The sequence below is a fragment of the Desmodus rotundus genome, chromosome 7 (assembly GCF_022682495.2).
Source record: "Desmodus rotundus isolate HL8 chromosome 7, HLdesRot8A.1, whole genome shotgun sequence".
NCBI classification, from domain to species: domain Eukaryota; kingdom Metazoa; phylum Chordata; class Mammalia; order Chiroptera; family Phyllostomidae; genus Desmodus; species Desmodus rotundus.
In genome coordinates, this window is record NC_071393.1 from 137,329,088 (window position 1) to 137,343,776 (window position 14,689).

Below are 14,689 nucleotides of genomic sequence, written 5' to 3' on the forward strand. Positions count from 1 at the left end.
TGTTTAGGGGAAAATGAAAATTGTCTCTGTCATGGCATCTGATGGTGAGAAGTGAACAAAATGTTTGGTGAAGCCAGTATAGTATGTGTTCCAAATGTTGGTCTTTTCTGCCATCTCGTGGCTTTTTTAAGGAATGACACCTCAGTACAGGTCAGCAGGAAAAGTGGTTGACTCCGTGGAAGATCAATGAGTTTTGATGGCAGTGGTATTTAGAAGTGAATTTGAAAATGTCTAAATGTCAGGGCTGTCCATTTACCTTGTCACTGGTTGCAGGTTAATGGCCGAGAGAGCAATAAGCATATTTTATGTGACATTTCTTGGATCTGGCTGTGTAGCATGATACAGTCGGGTTTCCACAAGTTCCAGGTATGTTTGAAAATCACTTGTAATCTGCATTGTGTTATACAGAATCCTTAAACAACGAGGAGGTAAAACTTAGTAAAAGTTCTCTACCAATATGTAAAAAAAAAAAAAAAAGTAAATACAAGAACTTTCATTTTATGTATATGCCCCTCTAGACACGTTTACGGGCTTTTAAAACTCAACTTTGCTTAGAGTGCGTTTACTATTTTAGGTTCATCTTCGGAGTAAAAAGGGAAGGAAACTTTGTGAGAAGCCAATAGGCGAGTGTTTGTTCCAACTGTGGGTCTCTGCTGCCATCTCGTGGTCATTTTGTGCAATGACACTTCAATGCAGGTCAGCAGGAAAACTGGTTGATTCCAGTGAAATTCAATGACTTTGGGTGGCAGTGGTATTTACAAGTGTATTCTAAAACATCTAAGTTCCATGTGTGTCCAGTTACCTTGTGACTGGTTTTCAGGTTAAGGGCAAAGGGAGCGATTGATACGTTTTATGTGACATTTCTCAGAACTGGCTCGGTAGTGTAGCAGCGTCAGTCTTTGACAAGTTGAAGGCGTGCTCGAAATTTGTTTGTGTTTGCTTTGTTGCAGCTTCCTTAAACAACGTGGAGTAAAATTTATACAGAATTCTGCACCAAGAGGTGCAGGAAAAAAAGCAAAGTAAAATATCAGCGCTATCAGTGTATGTACTCTTGTTTTCTCAACTTTGCCTGGACTTCCTTTTCCATTTTCGGTTCTTCCTACATGTGCAAACCTTGTACATTTCCAGTTTCTTTCTTTTTAAAAAAAGATTTTATTTATTTTTAGAGAGAGGGGAAGGGAGGGAGAGAAACCCTCAATGTGTGGTTGCCTCTCTCAGCTCCCAGCTGGAGACCTGGCCCTCAACCCAGGCATGTGTCCTGACATGGAATTGATCCAATGACCCTTTGGTTTGCAGGCTGGTGCTCAATCCACAGAGCCACACCAGCCAGGACTCCAGTTTCTGCTTCTAACCTGTGTGTTGAAGGGTGAAGATTTTTTTCTCAAGAATTGGTCATATCATCCTTAGCATCATTCGGGTCAGGTTATCATGTAAGTCAAATGGTGGTTCATTTTGGAGCTACTGTAGGAGTCTATTTTGGAAGTCCTGAACAGCAAAACTGTCTATTCATCTATTCTCTCTGTATACTAGGATAAATGCTATGGGAGTAAAAAATGTACTGTATATGATTTTGAGGGTGCGATGCTGGTCGAAACTTGCCTTAAATCGGGTCCGCCAAAAGGTCTCTTCAGCCAAAAAGTCTGCTCAGTGAAAAAGTCCATTTGGCCAAAAGTCTGTTTGGCTAAAAAGTCAGTTCAGCCACAAGTCAGTTCAGCCTGCAACCCCAGTCCCCCAACCCCATTGCATCACCTGTCTCTGGTCGCCCATACTTGCTCTTAACATCATTCAAAACTGTTTTATTAGACTATATTGTGACAGCTACTATATCAGTGTGTGATGAAACTCATCACAACTGGTGATTGTGTGTGTGTCCCTTTTCACAGTGAACACGGGTGAACAGAAGCACCATTTTTGGCCACTTAGGCTGGTCATGTCAAGAAAGGTACATGGATGAGAGTAAGGCAAGAAAAGATTTATGGAGAAGATGCTGTGACTGATGGGATGTGTCTGAAGTGGATTGGGAAGTTTGATGCTGGAGGTTTCTCGGGTGCAGTGGCTGCATGGGAAGGTGGACCACTTGCAGTGGAGAGTCATCCAGCGCATACGTGAACTGAGGACAGACCATGTTATGGCACATGGAATTCAGGTGACATACTCAAAGTTTATGTATCATGCGTGGAAAATCACTTGTATCAGCAGTTACATTAGTCTGTTTTAAGTCTGGGTTTCACAGAAGTTAAGTAGGGTGGGTGGAGGTGGGATTAAATCCTTCTTGACCACATTACCACATGAGATTCTCTAATCAAACACAAGGAAAATGTTTCATTTCCAAGACAAATTGTGAGGAGGAGGAAGAACTGTTGATATTTTACAATAATGTGGAAGGGAAGAGATCATGGGCATATGAAGGCAACCGCCACCAGCCCCTCCAAAGGTGGATCTTCAGCCTTGGCTGGTGTGGCTCAGTGGATTGAGTGCCCATGTGCAAACCAAAGGTTTAGAGTTCGATTCCCAGTCAGGACACATCCCAGTCAGGTTTGATTCGGGCCAGGACCGCAGTAGGGGATGCTCAAGAGGCAATAACACATTGATGTTTCTCTCTCCCTCCCTACCCCTCCCTGTAAAAACAAATAAATACGATCTTAAAACAAAGAAAAAGGATATTAAAAAAAAAAGAAAAGGACTATATTCGTCCAAAGAATGTGGTAGTATGTATGTGGTTGGTTCGGGAGGGAGTACTTTATTAGAACATGCTTGCGGAAAACCAGTGGGTTATTTTCAACAGGTATGGCTCCTGATTAAACCAACTGAAAGCACCACTCCAGGGAGAGCCAGCAGTTTGTCAGCAGAAGACAGGGAAGCTTCTGGATAAGGTGAGAGTGTTGTTACCCTTTGGTGACCAGGCCAACGTGTTCCCACCCTGGCTGCCCAGTCGTGACTTGTCCTCAGTACTCAGCAGGCCTCGCAACTTTGCATGGCTGTTTAGTTCGGTCTTTCTGAATTTCTCTTAATGGAGAAAGGTTTCCATTCCCTGGAAGACTGCAGAAGGCACCTGGAAGAGTTCCCTGTTCCAACAGATAACAATATTTTGGGAAGACGGAATGGTGAAGTTGCCTGAAAGATTGCAGAGGGAGGTTGAAGAAAACGGTGAAACTGTTGTTCAGTTATGTTGTTGGTAGAAAATGAAAAATGTGCCTGTCATTGCAACTCCTGGTAGAAACCAAAGGAGCCCTTCCGCAAAGATCAAAGTACTCGTGGTCCAAATGTGCATCTCTGCTGCCATCTCGTGGCCGTTTTGGGGAATGACACCTTAGTGCGGGTCCCCAGGAGAATTGGTTGATTCCAGTGGAATATCAATGACTTTTGACAGCAATATTAATTACAAGTGCATTTCAAGACATCTAAATGTAAGGATTGTCAGGTTACTTTCTGATTGGCTTCTAGATTAAGGGCAAAAGAAGCACTAAACGTGTGTTATATGACATTTGTTGGAACTGGCTTTTAGCATGATGGAGTCCATTTTTTACTAGGTCTAAGTAAGTTTGAAAATTTTTTGTAATTTGTCTTGTGTGTTGCAGCTTCTTTAAACAAGGGGAAAATAAAATGTATTCAAAATTCTCCACTCGGAGGTTAAATCAAATCAATCGCTATCATGTTATGTACGTGCCCTTCCAGACACGTCTAGAGGCCTGTTTCTTAGAGTGTGTCTTGGCTTCATTTACTCTTTTCGGTTCCTCAACTGAGTGCTACTCTTGTACAATTTGAGGTCTTGTGCCTAACACGTGTGTTTAAGGGTGCAGATTTTGTTCTCGAGTTTAAGTATGTAGTATGTTTAGCATCATTCAGTTCAAACCATTTTGTAACTCACAATGTGGTTCATTTTGGAAGTTCTGTAGGAGTCTATTTCAGAAGTACCAAGCAGGAGAACTTTCCAGTCACCCATTTTCAGTGAACTCCAGCTTTAGTGCTGCGAGAGCAAAACACATACTGTAATTGATTTCAATGGTGCAATTCTGGTTGAAGCTTTCTTTATACCGGGTGGGCCCAAAAGTAAGTACGGCCCCCACCACCCTTCTGCCATCCTGCCCCTTCATGTGACTCTGGATTGCATACTTGTCTTTAACTTCATGGGAAACTGTTTTGTTGGAGTGTATCACGACAGATGTCATACCAGCATGCGTTTCAATAAAAAACTCATCAGAACCGTTGAGTGATGTTGTGACCATTTTCATCCTGAAGATGGGTGAACATAAGGAACAGTTTTGGCACATGAGGCTTTGTCATTTCAAGAAAGCTGAAAGCACATCTGGAGTGCCAAAATAAAGATTTGTAGTGTGTATGGAGAAGGTTCCCTTAGGTGATGAAATGTGTCGAAGTGATTTGCCAAGTTTCACGCCCAAGATTTCTTGCACAGAGGTGCCCACGGGCATGGCAGACTAGTAGCAGTTCACGGCCATTGAGTCCAGACCTTAACTGAGGACAGACCAGGTTATGCCATGTGGGAGGCGGGTGACATACTCAAAGTATCCAAACTGAGCACTGAAAATCATTTGCACCTGCATGATTACGTGAATCGCTTTGAAGTTTGGGTTCCACACATATTGAAGGGATGGGGGGGGACTTTCTTGACCTCATTCCCACATGCAGTTTTCTAGTGAAACCTAAGGAAACTGTTCAGCTTGCAAGCAAATTGCTAGGGGCGTATGAACTGTTAAACTTTGAGAATAATGTGGAACAGGAGAGATAGTGTGCAAATGAAGGAACTACCACCAGCAGCTCCTCCACAGGGCGGTCTTCATCCAAAGCAGGTGATGTTGCCTATGTGGTGATAACAGAGGGAGTTCTGTAGGAGGTGCTTCTTGGGGTAATTTGCAAGAGGTGCTGCCCCATCACTGCAAGACCAACTGCATGCACTTCCTGTTGACAGAGTTGAAGCAGAAGACGGGGAAGCTTCAGGATGAGGTGGGAGCGCACGTTTCTGTTTGGTGACCAGTGAGAAACGGTTCCAGCCTGGCCGCGCAGCCATGATTCATCAGCAGTACTCACCAGAAATTGCACTTTTGCATGGCCGTTTAGTTCAGTATCCCGAATTTCTCAGTGGAGAGAAATTTCCGTTCCATGGAAGACTGCAGAAGGCGCCTGGAAGAGCTGTGCTGCTAAAGGTAACAGTGCTGTGGGACGATGGAATGGGAAGTTGTCTGAAAGATGGCAGAGGGCAGTGGCAAGGAATGGCGATGACGTTGTGCAGTTATAATTTGGGAGGAAAATGAAAAGTGTGCCCGTCATTGCATTTTACCGTAAACAGCTAAGGAACCTTTCAGCCAAGGCTTTGGTGCGATACGCATTGTATCTGTCGGTTTCTGCTACTGTCTTGTGGCCGTTTTGGGGAATGACTCCTTAGTGCATGTCAGCAGGAAAAGGGGTTGATTCCAGTGGGAATCCCTTTGACTTTCATAGTAGTGTAATTTAGAAGCTCAGTTGGAGACGTCTAAATGTCAGGATTGTGTAGTTACTTTGCGACTGGTCTCCAGATATCGGCCGAGGGAGCAATAAATGTATTTTCTGTGACGTTTTTTGGAACTGGCTTTGTAGCGTATTGGAGGCAGGTTTTTACAAGTGCCAAGTGTGCTTGAAAATCGTTTGTAATTTTCTCTTTTCCATCAGAGGTTCTTTAAATAACATGGAGGTCAAATTTATTTCAAATTGTCCACCAAGAGGTAAAAAAAAGTAAAGTAAAATACAAGCGCTCTCATTTTGTGTACGTGCCCCCAAGGACATATCTACGGGCTCGTTTCCTCCACTTTGCCTGGACTTGGTTTACTATTTTAGGTTCCTCCCACAGGTGCAAAACTTGTGCATTTCCAGCTTCTGTGTCTGACCTGTGCATTCAAGGGTAAAGATTTCTTTCTCAAGTTTTCATACAGAGCATCTTTGCCATCAGTCTTGTCGAGTTATTTTGTTTTTTACATTTATGTATTTACTTACTTTGTTTTTTTAAGAAAAGTTTTTATTGATTATGCTATTACAGTTTTCCCAATTTCCCTCCCCTTTTCCCCCCTCCTCCCTGCACCCCTTACCCTCCAGCATTCCTCTCTCCCCTTAATTCATGTCCATGTGTTGTACATATAAGTTCTTTGAGTTCTCTGTTTCCTATACCATTTTTCATCTCTCGCCATCTATTTTGTGCCTACTAATTATGCTGCTTCTCCTCTGTACCTTTGTCCCCCTATTCCTCCCCTCCCCCTCCCCACTGAAATCCCTCCATGTGAAGTCCATTTCTCTGATTCTGTTCCTGTTCTAGTTGTTTGCTTAGTTTTGGTTTTCTTTTCGGTTCAGTTGTTGATGTGAGTTTGTTGTCATTTCACTGTTCATAGTTGTGGATGTTCTTCAATTTCTTAGATAAGTCCTTTTAACATTTCATAGAATAAGGGCTTGGTGGTGATGAACTCCTTCAACTCGACCTTATCTGGGGAGCACTTTATGTGCCCTTCCATTCTAAATGATAGCTTTGCTGGATAGAGTCATCTTGGGTGGAGGTCCTTGCCTGTCATGACTTTGAATACTTCTTTCCAGCCCCTTCTTGCCTGCAAGGTTTCTTTTGAGAAATCAGCTGATAGCATTATGGGCACCCGTTTGTAGGTAAATCTCTCCTTTCAGTTGCTGCTTCTAAGATTATCTCTTTATCATTAATGTTGGGTAACTTAATGATGATGTACCCAGGTGTGTGGTTTTACTATCATTCCATGCAAATTATTTTCTAAATCCAGTTGTGATTTATTTTGGGGTGGTCATTTAGAAGTGTATTTCGTAATTTGTAAATGTAAGTACTTTCTAGTTATCTCGTTACTGATTTCTTGATTAATGGCAGTGAGAGCAAGAAATATGTGTGTGTGTATATACACACACACACACACAAACACATTTCAGTCCTTTAAAATTTGTTGGAACTTGCTTTATGTTACAATATGGTCAGTTTTTATAAACGTCTCCGTGGTCCTTGGAAAGCATCTGTAATCTGCAGTTTTGGGGTGAAGCGAAGTACTTGTGCACATTGAATGCAATTTGTTTCTCAGGTTTTTTAAAAAATATTTTTTACTATATTTTTGTGGGCTTCATTGGTTCTGAAACAGAGAGAGTTTTGGTAAATCTCCTATAATAATTATTAGTCTATTTTTCTTTGTAGCTCTGTTCTATATAATTTTGAATTTATGTTATTAAGTGAATAAAAATTTGAAAGTAACTGATAAATTGAACTTACTGATATGAAGTACTCCTTTTTATATGTAGTGGGGTTTTGGGGTTTTTTTTGCCTCCAAGTCTACTATATGTGATATCATTTTGATTTGGTTAATGTTCATGTACTATATTTTCCCCATTCTTTCACTTTAGATCTCTTGGTATGTTTCAGATAGCTCTGTTTTATGTTAGTTATGAGTGGATGGTAAAATCAATTAAAGAATTGATCTTGGTGGAGGATGTCATGTAGGGGGCCCAATAATTTTCCCGTTCAGTGGTTCCAGCACCTTGTATTATATCACAAATATTTTCCCACATATGTAAGGAGATATTTTTATCATAGAAAATAACCACGGCACCTCACATCATCGCTGTCTCATTTATGCTCTTCTGTGTGTGGGGTTTCTGACTCTCTCCTGTAAGTGAGGTTCTCCCGCCTATGCATATCTTACATTTGGCCATTTTCATTTGCTAACCTGTGTCATACCTGTTGGATTATTAGACCAGCCCAAAGATAGTTGAGGTCACAAGAAAGGTTGTTTCCCCACCAGGTAAGCAAGCAGTCAGGTGTTTAATATGAGGTGAATTTGGGGAGTAAGTGTACGTCACCATTTACTTAAGAAAGATGTAACAATTTAAGTAAAGTAACTTATTCTCAGAACAGAATGGTTATATCAGTGAAATATGGAACAACGTTCTAATGTAGCTTGTGGATATACAACTTGTATTTGAAGTTTCAAAGGTGACAATGAAGAGGGCTAACATTTTGCACTTGGCACGTTGATTTTAAACTGGCTGTTAAGGAAGGGAAGGTGAGCTTTGCGCAGTGGCAGTATCGTAGCCAATGAGGTTTATCTGAGGCGCGATTATTGCTGAAAGAAAGGGAAGACTGAGAAATTACTTAGGATTGTCATCTCATTTCTTCCTAAGAGGTTTAGTGGCCACAGTTTGGTTTAGGAAGAGAGCTTCAGCACCATCACCTCAGCTTCAGACAGTGACACTCCTAGCAAGAGCTTGTTGACCCTCTTACCGTCTTCTCGTGTCTTAAAGTTTTGGGAGTTGCCGAACAGAAATCAACCTGCCAGGTATGCTGGCTTTTTTCCTAAATTAGCTGCATGTCCCCCATTTCACCATTGAAATCTAAGACTCTGTTCTTCCATATTCCAAAATACCCTATATACCCAATATCACCTCAATTTATTTGGTATTCATTTGAATGTGAATTCCCCTTGTCCATGTATTAGACATTGAATACCTCCCATTAATCAGATTAATTTGATTTGATTGTCATCTTAGCTGTGAGAATGTAGAAGGTATGATAAAAAATAATTTTTTAATCCCCACAGGTTTGGTTATCCAGCCATGTGACATTCATGGCTGGGACAGTAACTTCTGGAAAGTGTAGTCTCTGAGAGATCATGGACATCTCCTGGCGAAAGTAAGCATTATTATTATTTTTTGCTCTGTCAGCCTTTTTGGTCTATTTCTGCAGGGCTTGGTATAATTTAGTAGTGCTGGGAGTTATTTTCTTCTCTTGTATACTTACATTGGCATGAAAACCTGTTTCTGAGGCCAGCTGCTTGGAGTTAGAGATTCAGGAATGTTTTTTATGGGCTCCTGGCTCTGTTTACATTGTGAGGACTCGGTTCTGCTCCTGCATCTGGCAACTGGGCTCCATTGTCCAGCTGTAACCCTGGAGTGTGGCTGTGGGGTCCTGGTTACAGATCTGGGTTCTGTTTCCTGGGTCTGTGGCCTGAGGTTGAATCTGTGTGTCTGGGATCTGGAGTCTCTTATGGTGTGGCTTCATGTCCTGAGTTGGTGTTTGTTGTTGATGTTGGTGCAGCTCTGGCTCTAGGGTCTGATGTATGGAACCTGGTGTCCAGGGTTCCCTGTCAGTCTCTGGTGTTGAGTGTCTGGCATTCAGGGTCCATGATCTGACCTGGGTTGTAGGGACAGTTTTGGGATTGGGGCCGGGGTGTGGGGTTCAGCTTTTGGTTCTGGGTCTGCTCCGGGGTCCAGGTTTGGACCCAAGGGCCTGTGTTCTGTCCTGAGTCTGTCTGTGGCATCTGGCATCTGTGAAGTGATGTTCATTGGCTCCAATTCAATGCCAGCAGGAGTTCCGGAGTTGGGGTGTGGGGAAGAAGGAAACGTTATGTAGTGCAAATAGCTCCGTTTTGAAAGTAATGGTTGTGAGCGCAGCAAGGCTGTTAGAAAGCTCGGTTGTTCCAGGTGAATCATAAGGCAGCACCTCTGTGGGTCAGCCCAGTGGTGCTGCTGCTTAGTTGTGAAAGCATCATGGTTGTGAGGGGGCCCTGAAGTGAGGCAGCCCCGGGGCAAGTTCCCCCTCACCCTGTGCTGCTCAGCGTTTCTCTGCTCTTTCTGGTCTGGTCCTGTCATTTCCTCTCTGCTTGGCTGCATTTGCAAACAAAGCAACGCACATTGGAAAAAGGGTCCCTCCTAGTGAGGAGATCGGGCTGGGTGAGCAGAGAAAAGGCCTCTGGTGTTGTCACCAGAGCTGTGTAGGTTATTTTTATTCTTAAATTATGCCAAGTTTTCCTCTTTTACCTTCTGTCTCTCTCTCTCCCTCTCTCTCTCTCTCTCCCTCCCTCTCTCTCTCTCTCTCTCTCTTTACCCAAACTGAGACTGCCTTTTTTTGTGGCAGCTTACTTAAATTATAGAGAAAAATAAAAATTAATTCAAAATACTACCCAAACAGGTAACAACTGCTATTGTTTTAACTATATACCCTTCCAGACATCTCTCCTTGCCTATTTCCATTCTTCTACTTTCTCTGGATTTAATTTATTTTTCTGGGTTTGTAATATGGATACAGAACATGTGAATTTCCAACTGTTTCCCACTAATGTGCAGATTTTTCACTGTGTTTTCACATACATTTTTAATGCATGATTTTAAATACTCAGTTGGAATGATTTTTTAACTTCAATTGTGATTCATTTAGAGGGATATTTAGAAGTGTATTTCATATCTTGTAAGTGTAAGAATTTTCTGGTGACATTTACAACTGACTTCTAAATTATCTACAGTGAGAGCGAGAAACTTCATGTAATTTCAATGCTTGGAAATTTTTTTAAAACTTCATTACAATATGGTCAATGTAAAAAACGTTGTAAGCATGCATCTCTGCTGCCATCTCGTGGTCATTTTGGGAATAACAACTCAGGGCCGGCCAGCAGGAAAAGCTGTGTATAGTCGGTTATCTGTGAATGTTGAACGTAATTTGCTGCTCATGGTGTTTCTCATATTCTCATTGAATTTTTTGAGGTGGTCTCTTGTTTCTGAAAGAGGAATGCTGTATTCCTGATGAGATAGGTTTGTTAAATCTATTAGGATTATAAATTTTTGTTTGTGTCTGTGTTCTATATAATTTAAGTTTATGACATTAAGTACATGGTGAATTTGGATCTTCCGGGTAAATTAAACTTTTTTATAGGAAGTACTTATCCTCTGTAGTCATGCTTTTTACTTTCAAGTCTACTGCATGTTATTATGTAATTTTCATGTGGTTTATGTTTCCATAATACAGGGTGGGCAAAAGCAGGTTTAGAGAGACCAAGCTTAATGTTGCCTTATTATTTAATAATTATGATGTTATTTTCCATGTGAACAACTGTAAAGCTGCTTTTGCAGCATCCTGTGTATCTGTACCCATTCTTTCACTTTCAATCTTCTTTCACCCTATGGTTTAGGTAATTGACATGTTCTTCCAGTTTGTGTCTTGTCTTTTTATTGTCTGAACAAGTTCTTTTTCAGAGTTGTCCTTAATTTTATAAAGTACATACTATTAATGTATTTCTTCATTAAACAGCATGTTCACAAGTATACTTGATTCCTGGCTGTTTTGGTTGAAATGGACCACTAAAAATGAAACCTACAGATGAGGGGCGGGGCCTGTCTGAGGTCAGAGGCAGGACTGGGCTGGAGGTGAGAGGGGGCCGCAGATGTGGGTGGGGCTTGGTGGGAGGCAAATTTAGGCTGAGGGGCGTGAGGGGCTCGCAATTCTGGTGGAGAGATGAGCAAGCACGCGCGCTGGAAGTTAGGTGCTGCGGGCTGCCGGTGGCTGCTGGTCACTGTGGTCCCGAGGTGTTGTTCACAGCCTAAGCTGATGCAAGCAACGCAATCCAGGGACAGGAGCTGAGCTGCGTAGGGGCTATGAGGTGAGGGGGGTTGGGAGGTAGATACAGCCACCCTATGGGGAGCAGAAAAGGGGGCCAGACTGTTTCTGGGGTACATGTCTCAGGTCCCAATTTAGCTGACCACTTCTTGTGGGACCACTTTTCTATATTTATCTAGAGTATATTTCAGTTATAGATAACTTTGGTCTATGGATATACAATGATACCCATTTTTAACCCCAAAACAAGATGATATTTTCCATTTGCTAAAGTTTCTGTTATTGGGTAGCAATTTTCAATTTCATTCATACAGATCCTGTATGTCGTTGTTAAGTTTATTCCCAGGTTGTTGTTTTTTTACCTGTTTTTTAAAGTCGTTTTAAAAAATTATATATTTAATTTACTATTTCTACATATTTATTTCTGCATGTTATTTTCCCATCACTGCACTAAATTCTATTTGTGATTCTTTTTCATCAATTCTCATGAGTTACGAAGGTAAACATGCTCTCATGCAATAATGATCGTTAAATGGTTGTAGCTGTAGGTGACTTAGAAATAGTTAAAGCCTGAAAGAACACAGGAAGTGAGGGAATGTGAGGAGACAGAAAAATTTTCTTTGTTAGTCATACATACTCAATAAAATAGTAACATCCTTCTTAGCATTTTAAATGAGTTTGGGGCCTGGAAGCATGGTGTTCTAGAAATCAGAAGTATTTTGTTACAGGGAATGTGCCCCGGGGAGGTAATCTGAGGAACACAGAGTGTGGCCAACGTCCACATTTTGAAAGAGGAAAACTTGAGATGGTGAAATGTGGAATCTAACAGAGTAAGAATCTTTGTTCTAATTGACATTATGAAGAAGTTATTACGGTGACATAGGAGCAGTGGAGAGAAGCAGGGATCCTCAAGTGAGTACTGTGTTTAATCACAGTGTGATTTGGTCTCCTAAGTGGATGGGTCTTCCTTTGCCTCCCGATTTATTGTCTAGGACACTTCTCCCCGACATTTGTCAGATGGCTGGCCTTTTTTATTCTTTAACTTTTAGCTTCCATGCTTCCTGTTCCAAGAAAGGCAGCATTTCAGACATAGGATGCAAAGGGACATGCTGTTTGTATTCTAATGGAGTCTTGTCATTCTCAGCACTATGGACCTTTTGGCGCCACATAAATCCTTCTCCTGGGTGATTGTCCTCTGCATTTTAGGTGCTTATTAGCATCCATGACCTCTATTCACTGCCCACACCCTGGCTTCCCTTCCTCTCAGGACAATCTAGGATGACTCAGCACATTGCCTCAAGCCCCCTTGGGGGCAAAAGTCACCTTTGGTTAAGAAACAATTTGAGGCTTTTATCATTTTTGAGAGCAGAAAGATCTTGGTTTGGTATGTAGGGTTTTTATTATTTTTCTACGTAAATTATTTTCCAGTCTGTGATTTATTTTGGGAAGGTGATTTAGAAGTGTGTTTTAAAACATCTAAATACAGGGACTTTCTAGTTACCTTGTGACTGGTTTCCAGATCAATGGCAAAGAGAGCAATAAATAGTTTGTGAGACATTTGTTGAAACCTGGATTATAGCTCACTGTAGTTATTTTTTAAAAAAAGTTCCAAGTGTGGTTGAAAAGCATTTTTAATTGACTTTGTTGGTGCTTACTTTAACAGCGAGGAAAAAAATTTTCAAAATACTACCCCAAGAGTTAAAAAGAAGTGCTTTCATTTTATGTATATACACTTGCAGATATGTCGATGTGCACATTTCTGTCTACTTTTCTAGATTTAATGTACTATTTTAGATTCTAAGTATGGGCACAAATCTTGTATATCTTCAGCTTTTATATTTGATACTGTGTATTTAAGGGTGAAGATGTTTTCCATAAGTCTTGGTATGCAGTATCTTTATCACCATTCAGTTTATCTTGTAATTGAAATTGTGCTTTATTTCTGAGGTTGTTGAGTGTATTCCCTAACTACCCAACGTAAGGACTTTCCAGTCACCCATTTGTAGTGAATTCTAGCTTCAGTGCAATAGGAGCACTCAGAGAAACGTTGTATACAATGTCAGTGCTGCAATGCTGGTTGAAACTGGCTTTGTATCAGCTTGGCCAAAAGATAAAAAGTTTCAAGAAGATGGAATTATGAAGATTCCTGAAAGATTGCAGAATAGTGGTACAAAATGGTGAATACATTGTTGAATGAGATTACTGGTGAAAACGAAAAACGTCTCTTTCATTGTGTCTTTACCTAAAAATCGAATGAACCTTTTGGCCAAGCAAATAGTAGTGTTCCAAGTGTGCATCTCTGCTGCCCTCTCGTGGGCATTTCAGGAATAACATGTTAGTAGTAGGTGAGCAGGAAAAGTGGTTGAGTGTAGTTAGAACATCAATGAATGTTGACTGCAATGTTACTGAGACGTGTATGTAGTTACTTTTAAGTATCAGGCCATACTAGTTACCTTTTGTTCCTGATTTCTATATTAACAGCAACGACAGAAAGAAACATACCGTATACAATTTCAGTCCTTTGAAATTTGTTAAAACTCGCCTTTGCACAGGATGTTCCCTTTGAAAATTGTCCCAAGTGTGTCTCTCTGCTGCCATCTCATGTGTCAGGTGAGATGACAAATCTCATCATCCCACCGGTGTGGCCGTGGCTCGCCTCTCAGTTGTGGCTTCGGGGTCACGTGCCTTGCACTCGCGGGACCCTCTGCCCTCTGCTGGCTGCAGGCAGAGGAGGATGGTCCGCATTGCACTGGACAAGGACAGTCAGTCCTCTGACCGCCTGTGCACAGTGCAAGGCCCTGCTGGCAGGCGGTCGCTCTCTCAGGCCATGTCTGCTGCTGTTGCCACAAGATTTATCAAGTTTAGCAAAGTAACCTCTTCTCAACTGAGTGATCACAGTCATGAAATTTGGAAGAGTTTATTAGTTTCTCTTGTGTTGAGTAGTTTGTAGGATTGCCTCCCAAAAAGTCACATTCCACGAATGCTGCACTTTTCATCAATTACCTATCACCCATTTTACCTCTATAAGACCCTGTTTCCCCATCCTCCCAAATGTCCTTTATCCCTGCTATCACCTCATTGTCTGGTCTTCGTTTGTGCTCATGCATATATGAAATGTGGAATATCCTGTATTGATCAGATTATGTTATTTTGATTATTATCCCACATGTGTTAGAGCCGACAAGGTTTGAGGAAAATAATTGCTTTTTAATCCCCCACAGTTTTGAAAAATTGCCGGTGAGGAATGAACGGCGAGACAATGCTAACTCCTGAACCTGTTGGAAGTGAGAGATCATGGACGTCTGCCCTGCAAGGTCA

General features: G+C 41.5%; 1 pseudogene; it reads left to right on the forward strand.

Moving 5' to 3' along the window:
* The first annotated feature begins 8,051 nt into the window (after positions 1-8,051).
* Positions 8,052-8,119, forward strand: LOC128781459 (U4 spliceosomal RNA; annotated as a pseudogene).
* The last annotated feature ends 6,570 nt before the right edge of the window (positions 8,120-14,689 follow it).